Source organism: Lolium rigidum, chromosome 7 (genome assembly GCF_022539505.1).
Source record: "Lolium rigidum isolate FL_2022 chromosome 7, APGP_CSIRO_Lrig_0.1, whole genome shotgun sequence".
Lineage (NCBI taxonomy): Eukaryota > Viridiplantae > Streptophyta > Magnoliopsida > Poales > Poaceae > Lolium > Lolium rigidum.
Genome location: NC_061514.1, coordinates 320,425,829 through 320,445,623, shown reverse-complemented (window position 1 = coordinate 320,445,623; position 19,795 = coordinate 320,425,829). Strand labels below are relative to the sequence as shown.

Below are 19,795 nucleotides of genomic sequence, written 5' to 3'. Positions count from 1 at the left end.
TTGCCGGGGAGATCAAGACACGCTCGCAAGGGGAGTCTCCACAATCCAATCTCTTTACTTTGTTTTTGTCTTGCTTTATTTTATTTACTTTCTTGTTTGCTGCATTATATCAAAACACAAAAAAATTAGTTGCTAGCTTTACTTTATTTACTATCTTGCACTCTATATCAAAAACACAAAAAAAATAGTTACTTGCATTTGCTTTACTTATTTCAACATGTTTCCTTTTAATTTTACTGTAAAAGATATACCTGTGGGACAAGGGTCTATAATTGGAAGAGATAATATAGAAGAATTTTTCACCCATGTTAGTATGCATGAAGATCTTAAAGATATACCCCTTGCAAAAGTTGTCCCTACTTATGAAGATGCCTCCGTTTGTTTGGTACGCATGATGGAAGCTAGATTTATTAGTCTCAACCCCATGATACAACACATGTTTCTTACACTTTCTGATATGGAGCGGGGAGAGAAGAGAGATTTTGTTCTAAAAGTCTTAGTGCGAGAATTTGCGGATATAGCTAAAGAAGCTAGAAAAGTTTTTAGTAAGCATGAGAGGCTTGGTATGATCACCGATTTTAAAAGAACACTTGAAAAAATAGATATGGATAGAATTAAGTACACTAATAGTGTTAATGATGGTGGGGAGATTAAAGCACCAATACCATGTAAGCTCCTAGCGATGCATGAAGCTCTAGATGATAATTATGCTTGGCTTGTTCCTGAAAATTTGTTTGATGAGAGTAGCAAGCCCAAGACTAATGAAAAATGAGCCGCTGAAACCTATGTATCCAAAATACTATGCATGGTTGAGAAAACTCCAAACCCTGCTGTCGATGCATCATCTCTTGATAATACTTGATACACACTTTCTGCGCCTAGCTGAAAGGCGTTAAAGAAAAGCGCTTATGGGAGACAACCCATGTTTTTATTACAGTACTTTTATTTTATATTTGAGTCTTGGAAGTTGTTACTACTGTAGAAACCTCTCCTTATCTTAGTTTTGTGCATTGTTGTGCCAAGTAAAGTCTTTGATAATAAGGTTCATACTAGATTTTGATTACTGCGTAGAAACAGATTTCTTTGCTGTCACGAATCTGGGCCTAATTCTCTGTAGGTAACTCATAAAATTATGCCAATTTACGTGAGTGATCCTCTGATATGTACGCAACTTTCATTCAATTTGAGCATTTTCATCTGAGCAAGTCTGGTGCCTCAATAAAATTCGTCTTTACGAACTGTTCTGTTTTGACAGATTCTGCCTTTTATTTCGCATTGCCTCGTTTTGATATGCTTGATGGATTTTTCTATTCCATTGACTTTCAGTAGCTTTGTGCAATGTCCAGAAGTGTTAAGAATGATTATGTCACCTCTGAACATGTAAATTTTGATTGTGCACTAACCCTCTAATGAGTTGTTTTGAGTTTGGTGTGGAGGAAGTTTTCAAGGATCAAGAGAGGAGGATGATACAATATGATCAAGGAGAGTGAAAGCTCTAAGCTTGGGGATGCCCCGGTGGTTCACCCCTGCATATTTTAAGAAGACTCAAGCGTCTAAGCTTGGGGATGCCCAAGGCATCCCCTTCTTCATCGACAACATTATCAGGTTCCTCCCCCGAAACTATATTTTTATTCCATCACATCTTATGTGCTTTGCTTGGAGCGTCGGTTTGTTTTTGTTTTTGTTTTTGTTTGAATAAAATGGATCCTAGCATTCATTGTGTGGGAGAGAGACACGCTCCGCTCGTTGCATATGGACAAATATGTCCTTAGGCTTTACTCATAGTATTCATGGCGAAGGTTGAATCTTCTTCGTTAAATTGTTATATGGTTGGAATCGGGAAATGCTACATGTAGTAATTCTAAAATGTCTTGAATAATTTGATACTTGGCAATTGTTGTGCTCATGTTTAAGATCTTGCATCATATACTTTTCACCTATTAATGAAGAAATACATAGAGCTTGCTAAAATTTGGTTTGCATAATTGGTCTCTCTAAAGTCTAGATAATTTCTAGTATTGAGTTTGAACAACAAGGAAGACGGTGTAGAGTCTTATAATGTTTACAATATGTCTTTTATGTGAGTTTTTCTGCACCGGTTCATCCTTGTGTTTATTTCAAATAGGGATTTCTATTTTCGTGCCCTCGGTTCCTTAGTTGTGCTCAGTTTTCCCCAGCTCCTTAGTTTTTCCTCAGTTTTCCCCAAGTGCTTGTCTGAAACCATCACAGGTGCTATAACGGCCGGTTGCCCGACGGTTGACCGTTATCTTCCGACTAGTGGGGCCACGTAGAGCTCGCAAAGACACGTCGGACCATCCATCTTTGTTTGACCGTAAGCATCGCTGTATCCCCGACCAAAACACGCACGAGTGGGGCTTCGGTATATCGAATGACAAGTGGGCCATGGCGCCGATACAAGGGGCAATACACGGGTAGGAATAGATTTTTAAACGGAGCTCTACGGCGATGGCACGGAGGAGGTGGCCTGCGAGGTGCCGAGATGAGATCGACGTCCACAAAGAACTGCATGAGGCGAGACCGGACGCATTAGATAGATATGAACTAGACGCGTTTAACCATGCAAAGAAGAGAAGAAATGGTCGACGACATCGACGACTACCTCAAAACTTTGACCGACCGTGTCCGACACGAACGCGAGCAATGTAGAGAAAACTAGTGTCTCTCCTTTCCGGCGTGTATAGATGGGTGCTAGAAGAGTGTGGTGGCGAAGGGAAAGACCTCGCGGTGGTCCGTGGCGTCCGAGCATAGCGGGGCGGCGTGGCCGTGCCCACGTCGGCGTGGATGCATGTTCGGCATTGGCATCAGCATGTACGTTCGGCATTGACCTCGGCGGTATCTCCGGTGTGTCGTTGATCGAATGAGGGGACGGGATTGAGGGTGCATCCCGACGGTGACCTAGCAGTGGCGTCGAGCATAGCCGTTTCGACCATGCCGATATCGGCATCGGCAAAGTTTGGAGGCTGTGGTGCTCGAATCAAAGAGGGATTTGTTTCTTGTACGCCAAAAGTGATTTGAAACAAGTTTCGTGTTGAAGGTTAGGTAACGAAAGTTTGTAACTAAGCCCAAAATTATACTAGCGCCATGGTGAGGTTCTTTTTGATAGAGCTATACGGTTGGGCAAACTTTTTTGACACTTTTTAGATAGGGTTCCTTGTTGTTACACGTATGGCATCATGTATGGCAAATTTGGGATCATTTGGAGATGTTCGAAAAAATCACTTTGCTTAAACGCATGCCGTTTCGTCTCATCGAAACCAGCTTTTCTAACAAGGTGATTTATTCTACCTCCTCTAAATGACCTCAAATTTCATACAGCTGATCTTCTATACATATATAGATAGATTGTTTCGTTTTTATATTTTTCGAACTTTTTATTTCCCTTTATAATATCCAATTGATTTTCGAGTCAAAACCTCGAAAAACAGCATCATGTATGGCATCATTTTCGCCATAAATTTCAAATTTTGTGAAACTTTCCCTTTTAGATATTCCTTGTTGTTATAGATATGGCATAATGTATGCCAAATTTGGTTAGGTCTCACCGAAACCAGACTTTTGTAACAAGTTAGGTTTTTTCGACCTTCTCAAAAGGGATTTTTTTCTACCTTCTCTAAATGACCTCAAAAATCATACAGACGATCTTCTATACAAAGATAGGTAGATTGTTTCGTTTTTACATTTTTTTGAACTTTTATTTCCCTTGATAATACCCATTTGTTTTCAGGTCAAAACCTCAAATACAGAGATAGATAGATTGGTTCGTTTATCATTTTTACCGTGAATAGTAATGGCTACAAGAAATCGGTAATGGTCTATCAATTTTTGCGTGAAAAGTAATGGATACAACAAATCGGTGATGGTTTATCATTTTTTGCGTGAAAATTAATGGCTACAACAAATCGGTGATGGTTTATCATTTGGGATTTTCGTGAAAATTAATGGCTACAACAAATCGGTGACGGTTTATCATTTTTTGCGTGAAAATTTATGGCTACAACAAATCGGTGATGGTTTATCATTTTTTGCGTGAAAAGTAATGCCTAAAAGAGTTTATAATTTTTAGCGCGTGAAAATAAATACGTAAAACCGCCCTTTAGCATACTTAGAGAGTGGAAGGTAACCGCCGACAGAGAGAGAGAGGGTTATCCCGCCCGTTAGATCATACGATCAACGGTCGGCGGGCACGATCCGCGTGACATGGGCTAGACCAATCAGGGCAATGTTGCACGTGTGAGAGAATTTGTGGAGGGAGAGGGCAAAACTGAGTAGTATCAAGAAACCAAGGGCACCTATGTAAAAAACAGACTAAGGGATTCAAATATGAGATTTAAAAAATGGAAAATGCGTGTTTTGTACAATAAAACCCATCTTGGCCTATCTCAAACTATTTGCAATACAAATATACATGAGTGTGAGAATTGTGGCCTCATTTAGACAAAGTATGTTTTGGGGAAAGCTGTTTTGGGAAGGGTTTATTGTGGAAAACCATGCACCTTCATAGCTACTAGGTGATTTGAGAAGGCCTTTGAGAAGTGGCAATTTGTGGTAAAACTTGATTTATCTATGACTTATCTATGTTTTGAGAACTGGCAATTTGTGGTAAAGACTCCATGAGTATGTGCAACTATTTTTCGGAATTTTTTGCACATTAAATGACTCATTTAACTAGTTAATCCCATTTGTTGACCTGTCCGTTGACCAACTACTTGAGGGTAAAACCGAGCATATTGCACTAGCCGATATTAGCACTCAAGGGGAAAACTGAGCTCACAAAAAATGCTAGTATAATGCTCGAGGTTATACCCGAGTATATCTAAATTTCCGGGGTTAGACTCGAGGACGCGTGTTGCGGTGCGAAATGAAAGACGTGCAATTGTTGACGCGTAGACGCCGGTCGCGGTGCGGAAGTCGAAGACGTGCAATCGTGGACGCGTGGCGCATTGCGTAAGTCCAAGACGTGCAGCGGTGGACGCGTAGGACGCGGGTCGCATTAACCACCCCTTGCCTTTATAGACGCCTCCTCCCACTATCTCTCGTCACTCTCACTCGCCTACGCAACGCCGCCTCTCTCACGTCCCATCATCTTCTCCAAAGCAAAAATCCCTCTCCCTCTCCCTCTCCTCTGCCGGCGAGATGGACAAGGAGAATGCCAATCCCATCGTCCACGGCGCCGTCGGCTCCAAGCGCGACGCCTCCCTCTTCGATGCCGTCCCCTCAACGGACGTCACCGCCGTCCCCTCAACGGACGTCGCCGCCGCCTCCGCCTGTGCATCGGAGGCTGCTGCCGCCGGTCGCGGCCAGATCCCGCCGGGATGGGACCCCTACGAGCCGGTGCCGTACGACCCGCCCCCGAACCGCTTCGACACCTCCATAGAGGACCCATGGAACGAGGTAACTACGGTTTGCTTCCTTTTTTTGTTCCCCATTCCTTTTTGAACCCTATTTGTGCTGGTGTAGATGGATCTGTGGATGGATGAGTATTGGGCTAACATTTGCGCCGATTTTATTCCATTTTGCTTTGATCCCTCCTTGATTTCGTTTAAGATTTGGGGTTCGGCCGTTCGGTTAATTTATGCAAGTAATAATGGGATCTCAATCGGTTAATTTATGCAAGTAATCATAGGATCTCAATCAGTTATTTTATGCACGAATCAAAAGATATCAACCGTTTAATTTGCAAATAATCTGGAATGTGTTCAAGTTCGGATCTGAAATCTGTTTCTTTGCCTATGATGAATCGGTGGGCACGCATTTTTACAGGGAGGGTTCAGCGAACCATTTCGTGTACAAATCTGTTGTGCATGAGCTTTGGTTCGCTTACACCGTCCCCGTAGACATATAATCGTGTCCACTCTAACTGAGGCTGCCTCTGTTTTTCCTAACTTTGTTATCATGCACGTTTGCAACTCATTCACTAATAAATTCCCGTTTGATATGGAATGTACTGCTGTGAAGAACCTCGAACCCTACTATGTTTGGCTGCTGAATGCAGCTTATTATCTATATTATCTATCCCTATTCTACTATATGACCTTGTGAATTTATCGTACATTCCCTGTAGATTTTCTTCTAGATTTAACTACATACATATGGACTAGATGGAGTACTAGATTGGGCTCCCTACTAGATTTGCTGCCATATTGGGCAAACAACGAGGGCCAAAAGGCACAAATAATAATTGAAGAAAGACAGAAATGCAAGCTTCTCTAGATTTGATACTAATTAGGTGAAAAAAGGCGAGAGAGAAGGAGGCGGAAAAGGTACTCTCAAAAGGGAAATGCCAATGACCGAGAGAGACAAGACCCAGCCTCCTGCTCACGTGCAACCAAACGCTATCTCGTCCTGTCCCACGCGGTCCCTTTCTACCAGCCCCACGCGACGCGGGCCCACACGACGCGGCCCCACACGTCGAGCACGGAGCGGTCAACTTAACGGGAATCCTGCCGTCTGAGCTGCCTTCTGCGGGTTTCAAACAAGCACTTGGGGAAAACTGAGGAAAAACTAAGGAGCTGGGGAAAACTGAGCACAACTAAGGAACTGAGGGCACGAAAATAGAAATCCCTTTCAAATAACCTTGCTAGCCTAAACCTTGTATCGAGAGGGAATACTTCTCATGCATCCAAAATCCTTGAGCCAACCACTACGCCATTTGTGTCCACCATACCTACCTACTAAATGGTATTTCTCCGCCATTCCAAAGTAAATTGTTTGAGTGCTACCTTTAAAATTTCCATTCTTTACCTTTGCAATATATAGCTCATGGGACAAATAGCTTAAAAACTATTGTGGTATTGAATATGTACTTATGCACTTTATCTCTTATTAAGTTGCTTGTTGTGCGATAACCATGTTCCCGGGGACGCCATCAACTACTCTTTGTTGAATATCATGTGAGTTGCTATGCATGTCCGTCTTGTCCGAAGTAAGGGAGATTTACCACTCATTTAATGGTTAGAGCATGCATAATGTTAGAGAAGAACATTGGGCCGCTAACTAAAGCCATGATCCATGGTGGAAGTTTCAGTTTTGGACAAATATCCTCAATCTCATATGAGAACATTAATTATTGCTACATGCTTATGCATTAAAGAGGAGTCCATTATCAGTTGTCTATGTTGTCCCGGTATGGATGTCTAAGTTGAGAATAATCAAAAGCGAGAAATCCAACGTGAGCTTTCTCCTTAGACCTTTGTACAGGCGGCATAGAGGTACCCCTTTGTGACACTTGGTTAAAACATGTGTATTGCGATGACAATCCCGGTAATCCAAGCTAATTAGGACAAGGTGCGGGCACTATTAGTATACTATGCATGAGGCTTGCAACTTGTAAGATATAATTTACATAACACATATGCTTTATTACTACCGTTGACAAAATTGTTTCTTGTTTTCAAAACCAAAGCTCTAGCACAAATATAGCAATCAATGCTTTCCTCTGCGAAGGGCCCTTCTTTTACTTTTACGTTGAGTCAGTTCACCTATCTCTCTCCACCTCAAGAAGCAAACACTTGTGTGAACTGTGCATTGATTCCTACATACTTGCATATTGCACTTGTTATATTACTTTACATTGACAATATCCATGAGATATACATGTTATAAGTTGAAAGCAACCGCTGAAACTTAATCTTCCTTTCTGTTGCTTCAATACCTTTACTTTGATTTATTGCTTTATGAGTTAACTCTTATGCAAGACTTATTGATGCTTGTCTTGAAAGTACTATCCATGAAAAGTCTTTGCTTTATGATTCATTTGTTTACTCATGTCATTACCATTGTTTTGATCGCTGCATTCATTACATATGCTTACAATAGTATGATCAAGGTTATGATGGCATGTCACTCCGTAAATTATCTTTGTTATCGTTTACTCGCTCGGGACGAGCGGGAACTAAGCTTGGGGATGCTGATACGTCTCCGTCGTATCGATAATTTCTTATGTTCCATGCCACATTATTGATGATATCTACATATTTTATGCATACTTTATGTCATATTTATGCATTTTCCGGCACTAACCTATTAAGATGCCGAAGAGCCAGTTGTTGTTTTCTGCTATTTTTGGTTTCAGAAATCCTAGTAAGGAAATATTCTCGGAATTGGACGAAATCAACGCCCAGGGGCCTATTTTTCCACGAAGCTTCCAGAAGACCGGAGGACTTACGAAGTGGGGCCACGAGGCGCCGCCACAACAGGGCAGCGCGGCCCAGGTGCTGGCCGCGCGGCCCTGGTGTGTGGGCCCCTCGTGATGCCCCTTTACCTGCCCTTCCGCCTACATAAAGTCTTCGTCGCGAAACCCCCAGTACCGAGAGCCACGATACGGAAAACCTTCCAGAGACGCCGCCGCCGCCAATCCCATCTCGGGGGATTCAGGAGATCGCCTCCGGCACCCTGCCGGAGAGGGGAATCATCTCCCGGAGGACTCTTAACCGCCATGGTCGCCTCCGGAATGATGAGTGAGTAGTTCACCCCTGGACTATGGGTCCATAGCAGTAGCTAGATGGTCGTCTTCTCCTTATGTGCTTCATTGTCGGATCTTGTGAGCTGCCTAACATGATCAAGATCATCTATCCGTAATGCTATATGTTGTGTTTGTTGGGATCCGATGGATAGAGAATACTATGTTATGTTGATTATCAATCTATTACCTATGTGTTGTTTATGATCTTGCATGCTCTCCGTTATTAGTAGAGGCTCTGGCCAAGTTTTTACTCTTAACTCCAAGAGGGAGTATTTATGCTCGATAGTGGGTTCATGCCTCCATTAAATCCGGGACGAGTGACGAAAAGTTCTAAGGTTGTGGATGTGCTGTTGCCACTAGGGATAAAACATTGATGCTATGTCCGAGGATGTAGTTATTGATTACATTACGCACCATACTTAATGCAATTGTCCGTTGTTTGCAACTTAATATTGGAAGGGGTTCGGATGATAACTCGACGGTGGACTTTTAGGCATAGATCCATGCTGGATAGCGGTCTATGTACTTTGTCGTAATGCCCAATTAAATCTCACAATACTCATCATATCATGTATGTGCATGGTCATGCCCTCTCTATTTGTCAATTGCCCAACTGTAATTTGTTCACCCAACATGCTATTTATCTTATGGGAGAGACACCTCTAGTGAACTGTGGACCCCGGTCCTATTCTTTTACATCGAATACAATCTATCGCAATACTTGTTCTACTGTTTTCTGCAAACAATAATCATCCACACTATACATCTAATCCTTTGTTACAGCAAGCCGGTGAGATTGACAACCTCACTGTTTCGTTGGGGCAAAGTACTTTGGTTGTGTTGTGCAGGTTCCACGTTGGCGCCGGAATCCCTGGTGTTGCGCCGCACTACATCCTGCCGCCATCAACCTTCGACGTGCTTCTTGGCTCCTCCTGGTTCGATAAACCTTGGTTTCTTTCTGAGGGAAAACTTGCTACTGTACGCATCACACCTTCCTCTTGGGGTTCCCAACGGACGTGTCGACTGCACGCATGAGTCGGCCATTTTTATATCAAGGGGAAGAACCCCTGCCACTCATAAGGTGAAAATCCAAGAAGCGAACACCTGACCCATTTTCATTCCACTTTATGGTCAACTAAAGATACTAGCTACTTACTCATGTATGATTCTTCTATGAGAGTTTGAATGTTAAAAAACCTGGAGGGATACGTCATCCACCTATTATTTGGTTTGCAATGCAAGCATGATGAATTTCTACTCAACAATTGAAGGAATTAAAGGTCTCAAAAACCTTGCTTATAATTCAATCAAATGCGATGTTAGAACTCTATTTGTTGCTACTGTAAATTGATCCTGTCCAAGTAGTGTTGCCATATATTATCTCTTTCACACTATGTATAGATAGCAGCACACCAACATATTGGAACTTTATTAGTAGTTTGCTATTTCATTAATTAATCTATTTTTAGATATTTTCCATGTTAAATTGTTATGCATGCATAGAGCAAAGTTCTTGTAAAAGTATTTCAGGAGCAATGCAATAAACTCCAAAGTCCATGTTAGCTTTATCACCTTTATGCTCGAGGACGAGCGTAGGTTAAGCTTGGGGATGTTGATGCATCTAAAATGCATAATGAAATTTCCACTTTATTGCAACAAATTACCACATATTTGCATCTTATATAATGTTATTCCCATGTTTTCTAAAGTTTTAGGGGATTTTTGAAACAATCCCCTCTATCCCGGTTCTAATTCTGTTTGGCAGAAAACGCCTCTTTTTAGAATTTACAGGAGCTACGAGACTGGAAAAAGGGCAAGGTCACGGGCCACACTTCGGAATTTTCGAGACGACCAAGATGGGATGAAGAGGGACACCAGGAGGTCAACATGCTGGGAAAGAATCCTGGTGGCACGCCCTCCCTCTCCAGGCGCGCCACCTGTGCTCTTTCCCATCTCGAGCATCTATTTCACGTGATCTTTTCGCCCACCGACTTGTTTTGACCTAAACACCACTATATACAACCCCCATGGGTTTTGTCGAGGCTACGGCAGCGGAGATAAAAACAAAAATAGAGAGTTAGTAGGCCGCCGCCTTCAGAGATTGGAGGGGGGAAGTGCTGCCAGAATCGCCTCTGGTTGACTCCACACCTCTCCGGTGTGGGCATCATCAACATCTTCATCATCTTCATCACCATCTATAGCAGCACCATCTTCATCTACCATTTGTAATCTCTTGGCAAACATGATGTGTGAGGCAAGCTATCGTTTTCCCATGATGTATTGTACCTCTATGTTTTTGTTTTAGTAGTGACTTGTTCATGGAAATTGTGAGATAGTTTGTGATGGTTGCATATAAGTATTTGTTATCCTCTATGATGATCTTTTGTACTGATATATGAGTGCACACATATGTTGGCGGATGCATAAGGTTGTCGCCGTTGCATGTTGATACAATGAGGGACAGATGGAGCCTGCCAGAAGCCATGTCCCAATTCTTAGATGCATGTTGTATTAATTCATGGTTAATAAAACGAGGGGTATAATTATGGGGACCTTTAAAATTACAGCGGTAGTTGGACTTTATGTCTTAATAATTCCCTTGTTTGCTTTTAACTGGCCTTGGGATCAATCACTAGGGGTGTATTTGCTCATATCCATGTCTACACCTATCTATGGCTCCTCTCTAGAAGAAACAATAAAAAGACTATCTTTATGTTTCACTAATTATGACAACCACACAAATAAAGTAGCAGTTTTGTTTATTGTACTTTACTTTTCTTGCATTTATTACTCCACACAAATAAGAACACTTACCCCCTTGTGTTACTCCACTTTAATCCACTTCATCTCATTTTACTTTATTGCACTTTACTTTTCTTGCATTTGTTTACTCATTGCATTTTGTTTTCAACACTTCTAGTTATTAGTAGAAACCTCTTCATACACACACCTTATAGTTCCTAGCTTTGCATAAAGGGCCATATAAGTGGGTTTTAGGGCTTTAGAAAATAGTTAGTTTACCTTTAGGTCCTCGTGGGTTCGACACACAAATACTTATTGAATTGTACTTCGGTGATCCCCTGCAATTGGGGGTTATCAACCACCTCGGTGATCATCCTCCAAAAAGGAACGACCCGACGACGGATGCCGGAAAGGAGGAAGTGCCCCTACCGGAAAACGGTGAGTTCATTATTTTCCTAAGCTTCATCGAGCGCGACCTTTCCTTCCACACCTCGTATTTCCTCTAGTGCCTCCTTGCTGTGGTGACCCGGCATACCACTGCATGGTGTAGTATGCAAGTCTGATATAACACCAATGAAACACCGTTCCACTAGTATTATATCGCTTAGAGTGGTACAACAGAAACATATGCGGGTCCAAGGCATGTCTATAGAATTACAACACTGACTCCGTTACATAAGATCATCATATCCTCCTACTTTACAATGAGGTAAAACTGCAAATAAACTCCAGAAGAACGACTCGTAGTCTAGTCTTATCACGAACTCTATTTGAAGAGTATTTAACTAGCTACAGAGGCAATGAATAGATTCTAGCTAAATAGGAGCTAGGTTTAGGAAGCTAGTTCCCTTCTATGGCTAAACTAGTTTTTCTCCTTGTTGGATGTGGTATCTGACTCTTCTGACAGGTTCCTGTCTCTTGAAGTAGTTGTTGACTCCTCGGCCTTCGAGTTGCACTCGTAGATCCTCCTTCGATGCTTCCATATCTAAGCGAGGGATTTAAGAGTGGGATGAGTACGAGCGTACTCAACAAGTTCATTATAGGAAAGAGGTGTTTAATGCACTAGCTACGACATTAGACCGGAAAGTCTAATACCAATGCAGGTTTTCATAACCATTTCTTCAAAAGGTTGCTTTTATTCAGAAGAACTATGTCCGTCAGCCTTCACCGGTTTACTAGAACTTCATGGAGCTCCTTTCCGGCAGCGTTCGCAGTTCCATATCCCGGAACAGGGAGTGACAGGTCACGATTCATTACACTCTGCAGAGGTGTGTTGCTTTACCCATAAGAGATCTTAACCTTGGTGCCAACCGGGTGATCTTCCGTCCACACTTCCTATGGTGTGAGGCCCGGTATAAGGTCTAGCCAATCATGTTCCTCCGCTACCTCGAACACCCACCCTTTGTTGCATGCCCCGACCCTGGGTCCACGCCGGTCCCATTATTCCCGTAGATTTCAGGGTGGACCCCGACCACGACGTCAATGCGGGGCTCTACCATACATTCCTACGCCGGTAGCTGCAACCCATCATAGACCACAATACCGTGGGGACTTAAGGCTTCCCCGACCTACCGCTTGTTCTTCGGGCGACAAGTGTCTACGGACAATGCCGTGGGGACTTAAGGCTTCCCCAGCCTACCGCTCGCCCCCGATAGATACAAGTGTCTACGGTAAAGCGCATCCGTTGATGAACGAGAGGTGGAAACACTTTTGACTACTCCGTCCCACTCCGAATCTTATGGTTAACACGGGTATTACGGCACAAGAATCACTGGCGACATTTGTTGTTTAATCCTAGATGGATATAAACCCTTGCAATGGAACCTCCACCATATCAACACAATCCATGGTTCCATTGCCAACCACATAGTCATATTCATAGTTATGAAAATAGTGGTTTTGGTTTTTATGCAATAGTGGTAAACATAGTACTTTCCAAGTAATTTGGTAAAAATACTCAAATGACATGAGCAAGTGATGAACTTGCCTTTCTTGACTGCAAGATTATGCAGTCAAGGTCTTCGATACGCAATAACTCCAAATTCTGAAATAGCATCATCGTCCGGTAGGGACGATGTTTAAAAGATTGGCAAGGATGCAATAATGCATAAGTATGAGATGCAATCGCTCTAAGCGTGATCTAACCCCGATGATTTAGGATCAGTGAGTTGTAATAATTGGTTCAGGGTGTGTTGCACTTTTAGAGTGATTCACAAACAAGGTTCTTATTAAGGATTGGTTGCTTGATATCATAAATAGGTGTTGTAATATATCATAATAATAATACTAATAGCATACAACAATAACATTTGGTATAACACTAACATGTAATGAATAGTGGTTGGTTTTAGCTCTACATGGCATGGTTGATGATTAATTATCATATACTTCTAAAGAATAACTTTTGAAGAACATGTTCTTTAATGAAGAACAAGTATAATAATCAGGGTTGTGGAGTTCTATGGTTTATTATGGGTTTCAACTAGTTTCTAGGGTAAGTGTTAGTTGGATCCCAACAATGTTGGATTCATCAGCTACTAGGGCTTATATGGTTTTAGTGAGTTATATTATAATCAAATCATTATATATAGGTGTAATCAAGGTTGGTATACCTTGTTGTTGATAACTGGATAGAGTTTATCAATCCTATTAAGCTGGTTTGATGGCTACTCCCTATTTTCTTCAAAAGAATAACTTTAGAAGAACATACTTCTTAAGTAATAAGAAGTATTGCAATTAGGGTTATAGGTTCTATTAGATAGGGTTGAGGATACTCTCTATTTTCTTCAAAAGAATAACTTTTGAAGAACATACTTCTTAAATAATAAGAAGTATAATAATTAGGTTGCGGTTGTTTAGGTTTGCTATTTAATTCCCTAAGTAAAGAATGGTGGTTTCCTAAATAGGATGTTTAATAATTATCTCACACTAATAGGGTTTAGTGTGTATGGGATGTGATGTCAATATTAGCATGGTTGCTATTGGAGTTCATCACAATGGTGTGATGCTACTCATGGATAGTTAGGGATGGTGGTCTTGGGAATAGGAACTAGGGTTTTACACTTGGTGGATCCTACTAGATCAACAAGTTTTATTTAGATGAGAACATAGCATAGCAATTAACTAGTGATAGGGTTCTTACATTTTATGTGGTCAAGACAAGTATTTAGTTGCTACTATGGTTCTATGATTTGGAAGTAGGTACCATGATCACATGCTCCAACCTAGGGTTTAGGTTAGAAGCAATTTAAGGTTCACATGAAATAATGGAACTGGTTTTCTAATGGAGTTAGGATTTTAGGGTATCACATGGAATGATGAATTCCTGTTTTTCTACCATATGGAACTAGGGTTTTCTAGTTACCCTATAATTCTTGGATTAATAACTTCATTAATAAAGTTGAAGTTATTAATCACTTCAGAATAAAATAATATTCAATTTGGCGTTTTATTATTTTTAAATAATTTACTAATTAGAGTAATTATTAATTAGGGTTTAAATTTCCCTAATAATGATTTAATAGGATAGCAAATAAAGAAAATTAGTTTTCATGTTTTCTTTATTTGCTTACTGGTTTTATTTAATTTATAAATGGCTTCTTAATTTCTGAATTTTTTATTGTATTTAAAATTAAAGAAAAAGGCTTAATTAATGAGTAATAAATAATTGAATTTTTATTAAAAATAAAAATTTCATTTTATATTTTTATTGGATAGAGTTTTCTTTTCTAAGAATTTTAATATCTTATTTTAATTTTTCTGAGTTCATATGAATTTTCTAAATTCTTTTAAAGTTTCTGGAATTATGAAATTGAATTAAAATGAAACTAAGTACTAATGTTACCCGGACAGAACACCCACACAGTCTATGACTGGTGGGGCCATGTCCACCTCACCTGCCACGGGGCTCTTGACCAAGTCAAAATCGCCACCGTGGCAAGGAGGCTACTGACCGGCGGCCAGGCGAGATCGTCGCCGGCGATAGGGCGTTCCCGCGGGCGTGAGCAGGGGCGCGTTGGATAATACTCACCGAGGCGAGGCTAGTGGTGGCAGCGCCACCCCCTAATGGTCGCCGGAGCGGCAGCGATGGTGATGCCCGACGGCGACGCTCACAGGCAAACGATGCGGCGAGGCTACGGTGGTCTAGGGAGCGAGGCGAGCATGCCAGGGAGTTCAGTGGCTCACCATGGGGACATAGGGCGTGACGGCAAGGTCGGAGATGCCCTGAGTCGCCGGAATCGACACCTCCGGCCGACGGGAATGGCGAGCTTGGTGAGGGCGTTGCAGGTTGCTCCGGCTCGATTCCTTGCGTGGTTTGAGCAAGTCGGGGATGGTGATGACGATGGTGACCACGGCAATGCTCGGGGAGGTCTCCACCGGCGATGCTTGAATTCACCGGTGCGGCCAGCTTTCGGTGTGGAGAGGAAATCGAGCGGAGGAAGAAGGAAACTGAGGCCAGCGTTCATCCTGGGGCTTTTATAGGGCTCTGTGGCCGCCTCGCCACGTCGTCGAGGAAGGAGGAGGCGCCAGCGCGAGGGAGAAGGAGAGCACGGCATCGCGGTGGCCTCCAGCGCACGGAGAGGATGAGGACGAGCTCGTCCTCGAGATCTTTTTTCCGAAGGGGTATTGGGCTGGCCTTGGGCCGTGGTGTTGGGCTGTGATGGCTGAGGCTTGCTGGGCTACTGGTGGGCTGATGCGGCCAGGTGAGTTTGTTTATTCCTTTTCTTTTATTTATGTTTTCCTTTTTCTGTTTTCTATATTGTTAATTTAAGTGTTTTTTTGAATTCAAATATTTTGCAAACTTTATTAGTTGAATTCAAGTAAGATACACTCCAGGCACTTAAAAGAGTTATATTATAAATGAGCAAATTTATTATGGTACTAAAACATTGGTTTAATAATTGTTGTTGATATTTGAGTTAATTATCCATTTAGGCATGAATTTATATTCTCTTTTAATTTCATGTTTTTCTTATGAATCAATTTGTTTGGAAGTATTGGAGTTGATACTTTCAACTTAAAGTTTTTCAGAGATTGTTATTATGTCTTGGTTTCCATTTGAGGAATTAATCACTTGCACAATATTTTATGTGAGCAACATTTTATTAAGGTTTTGTAGGTTTGATGATAACCCATATTCATTAGCATTTGTGTTATGGTCTATTAACACTTTGAATTATCTAGAGTAGATATTACTCTCCTCAAGGTTGGGTCTTAATTATATAGATCAGTGGTTGGTATGAGTGGTTATTCACCACATATGGGTTTTAATTGTGAGTATGAGCACTAGATGTTTCTTAGGTTTAATTAGTGAAGCATAGAATTTAGCTAATGAGCAATTCTAGGGTCCTAATTATATTCACCTAATGGCATGTGGTTTGGAACTCAAATGTGAACTAGGTTTATGGTGATGATCATCCAAGTGATACACCCCTAGGGTTGAGATATAATTCTAGGTTGAAGATATGAGATGACATCATATTGCAATTGCTAGGGTTTAATCTCCCCTAACCATGATAAGGTGGTGGCTTAATTAACATTTTGTGTTCTCCTTTAGTTACTAAGATATTGAGAATTGGTTTTATCTTCTACCAATTAACTTCTATTACTATCCTCAATTTATCATTAAAGTAACTAAAGTTGTTATAGTTCTTTTTATAGTTAACTTTGATCATACGGATGGATGGTTTCTCACCATATATAGTATAGAGTTTGACACTAAGGTTTTCTATTGTTCTTTATTTGAGGAGTAAGTGGAACATAGATGTGGTAGAATTCTACTTATGATCACCAAGTGGTTCACAAGTTAAGGTTAGGATACAATCCTAGGGTTGCTTACTAGTTACCTCCCTATGATTTCATGTGGTGAAGGATATCTACTTATCCTATTAGGATTTAACTTATCCTCACATACCTCAAGAACATGATCATGGATTAGGCATGATCAACTTGTTCTTAATAACTTCTCCTCAAGTTCTTAGGGTATATGATCAGTACTCATTTTATAATGATCAAGGTTTGGCTTTCTAAAGTATATCTCTCATGAGTTAGGTTTCTCACTTCTAAGGTCAAGTATTGTCTTGATCAACTAAGGTATATTACTTCTCTTATAATTCCTTAGGTGGACATGGTCATGGTTGTCTCAATGGATTATATCCCAGGAGAATGTCTGAGATATTCTTTTAGGGTTCTTCTTAAACAATGATGATTTAATCATCAGGACATATGGATAGTTCTCTCTCATTTGGGAAGGATTTTAATACTAACCTGAGGTTAGGCTCCATAGAGATTGATGTGATCATCAAAATCTATGTTTAACATAATTGGTTTCTCTCTCTAGGGATTGTTTTGATTAACATCCTAGGGTTTCTCTTAAAGATAATGATTTAAATGCATGGATGTATATCCAAGGTTTAGCTCAAGGGTTGTCATTGCTTCTCTAATAAATATTATAGAACTCTCACCTCTCTAGGTTTGATGTATATATATATTTGGAATATAGAGAGAATATATATTTCTAGAGTTGATCTCCTTGTCATGTTTCCAAGATTGAAATAGAATGAATACCATGAGGTTTCATGGTAGGATCATGGATTAGTTTTAAGACATGGAGAAGATAGTCAAGAATGGTTTCTCCATTTTATTGTTACTTGGTTTGTAATTGAGTTGGTGTTCATATGCTATGACAAGGATTACCATATTATAATCTTTTATAAGATCAAGCAATTGATCATTGAGTAAAGTGTTGTTGTGTTGAATATTAATTCCATTTGATCTAATCCCTTAGATCAAGTCATCTCTACCCAAAACAAGGTTTTAACAAAGTCACATTGAGGTTTATAGCGCTTGACTTGATGAGCTACTTCAATTCCACCAAGGTCAAGTGAAACTTCAGTTACTGTGACTATTTTACTTTAAATCGCGAAAATTCCCCAGATTTTCTATGCATGAATGCAATGCACACATCTGTTTCCTCTATTTTAGTAACCCCAATACCTGGGATATTACACTTGCCTTCTACAACATCCAAATATTGGATATGGAAACACAAATCCTTCAGAAATCAGCCTATTTCGTGACCCTCCGCAACAGGGGCAAAGCTAGAGGCAAAATTCATTGGGTTCAGCTCTTGGTGTTGATCTATAATCTTCCAATAATTAGCAATATCACATATTAATACAATGAAGTTTTGACTGATTTTATTGGGTTCAGATGAACCCAATTGTTGCATGGCAGCTCCGCCACTACTCTACGAGTGCTATCTAGGATGCCCGCCGTACTTCCCCCTCTATCTAACAATCTTCCACGAGCGAGTGTTGCGCAAGAAGCTGAAGAGGTCTCTAGTCGTCGTCAGCAGCATCACCTCCTAGGTGAATGCCGGTGAATCATTCGTCGACTTTGAGATGCCGAAGAAGGCGTGGGCGGATTGGCAAAAGCTCTGGTTCTCCAAGAGGGAGGAGACCCCAACGAACTAGATCCCTAATTTAATTCCAAATCCATTGAGTTTTTTTGTAGATTTCTAGGAACCTTACACATAACATGTAATCCAAAGTTAATGCATTCAAATTGAAGGAGATACATATTACATGGATACAATCTAATTATTGGTAGCCTCCCTTGTCCTTCTTGCTAAAGACAATCTTTAACATGATTTTTGAAATAAGACGACAATACGATAAAACTAGAGAAATACGAAAATGCAGGCATGCTCATACACATATGAGCTCAACATATTATTCCCTCTATTTATCTAGGACACTTGGCTAGGATTAGACAGTGTCGTTATTCTTCTTCTTCTTGATGATCTCTTGAATTATAGCCCCGACAACATCAAGCTCCAATGGTTTGGGCAGAAATTCATCAGCGCCGACCCTCATGAACGCCTCTTGGGCATTATCGCCAACTGATACTCCAACAATCTTCACATGAATTTCTCCCAAAGCACGGATCTTCTCAATTGCCTACCAAATAACACAAGAAGTACATTTTCAAGCAAACTATTCAGCAAAAATAAATAGCTATTTTTCCACATGGAAGAAACGGAAAACTAATACCTCGAGCCCAGACATTACGGGCATGTCCTTGTCACAAAAAAATAATTTCAAACTTCTTCCCCTCGAGGAACATTTGCACTGCTTCTTTCCCATTCTTAGCCGTAGTAATCTCGCAGTTGAATTTACGCAGCATGGCGGAGATAATCATGGTCTCAACAGCCGAATCCTCAACAATAAGTGCCTTAACCGGCGATCCTTCAACGTAGGATGTCATGATCGGCTAAACAAACTACAAAAGAATACATATATTTGTTATTTCCGATCCATGCAATGCATCTAAGGTGATAGTTATAGGGTATTCTCAATAAAAATAAACAAAAAAAATCATAATCAAAATTAGTATCCGAAACGTTGTGCATGAATATCCAGTGAGCAAGTTTAGTTGCAAAATCATAAGAAATAATTCTTAAAAATAATCTAGAAGTTAAGCATGCACTTCAAGTACATATCAGTTGATGGAAATATATGCTAGATCTGGTAGGAAGCTCAAATAATTAGATGTTGCTATTGCAAGACG

The 19,795-nt window shown here is 40.7% G+C and overlaps 1 pseudogene; it reads right to left on the bottom strand.

The window, feature by feature from the left end:
* Positions 1 to 18,993: 18,993 nt before the first annotated feature.
* LOC124673260 lies at positions 18,994 to 19,492 on the bottom strand (annotated as a pseudogene).
* Between the last annotated feature and the right edge of the window lie 303 nt (positions 19,493 to 19,795).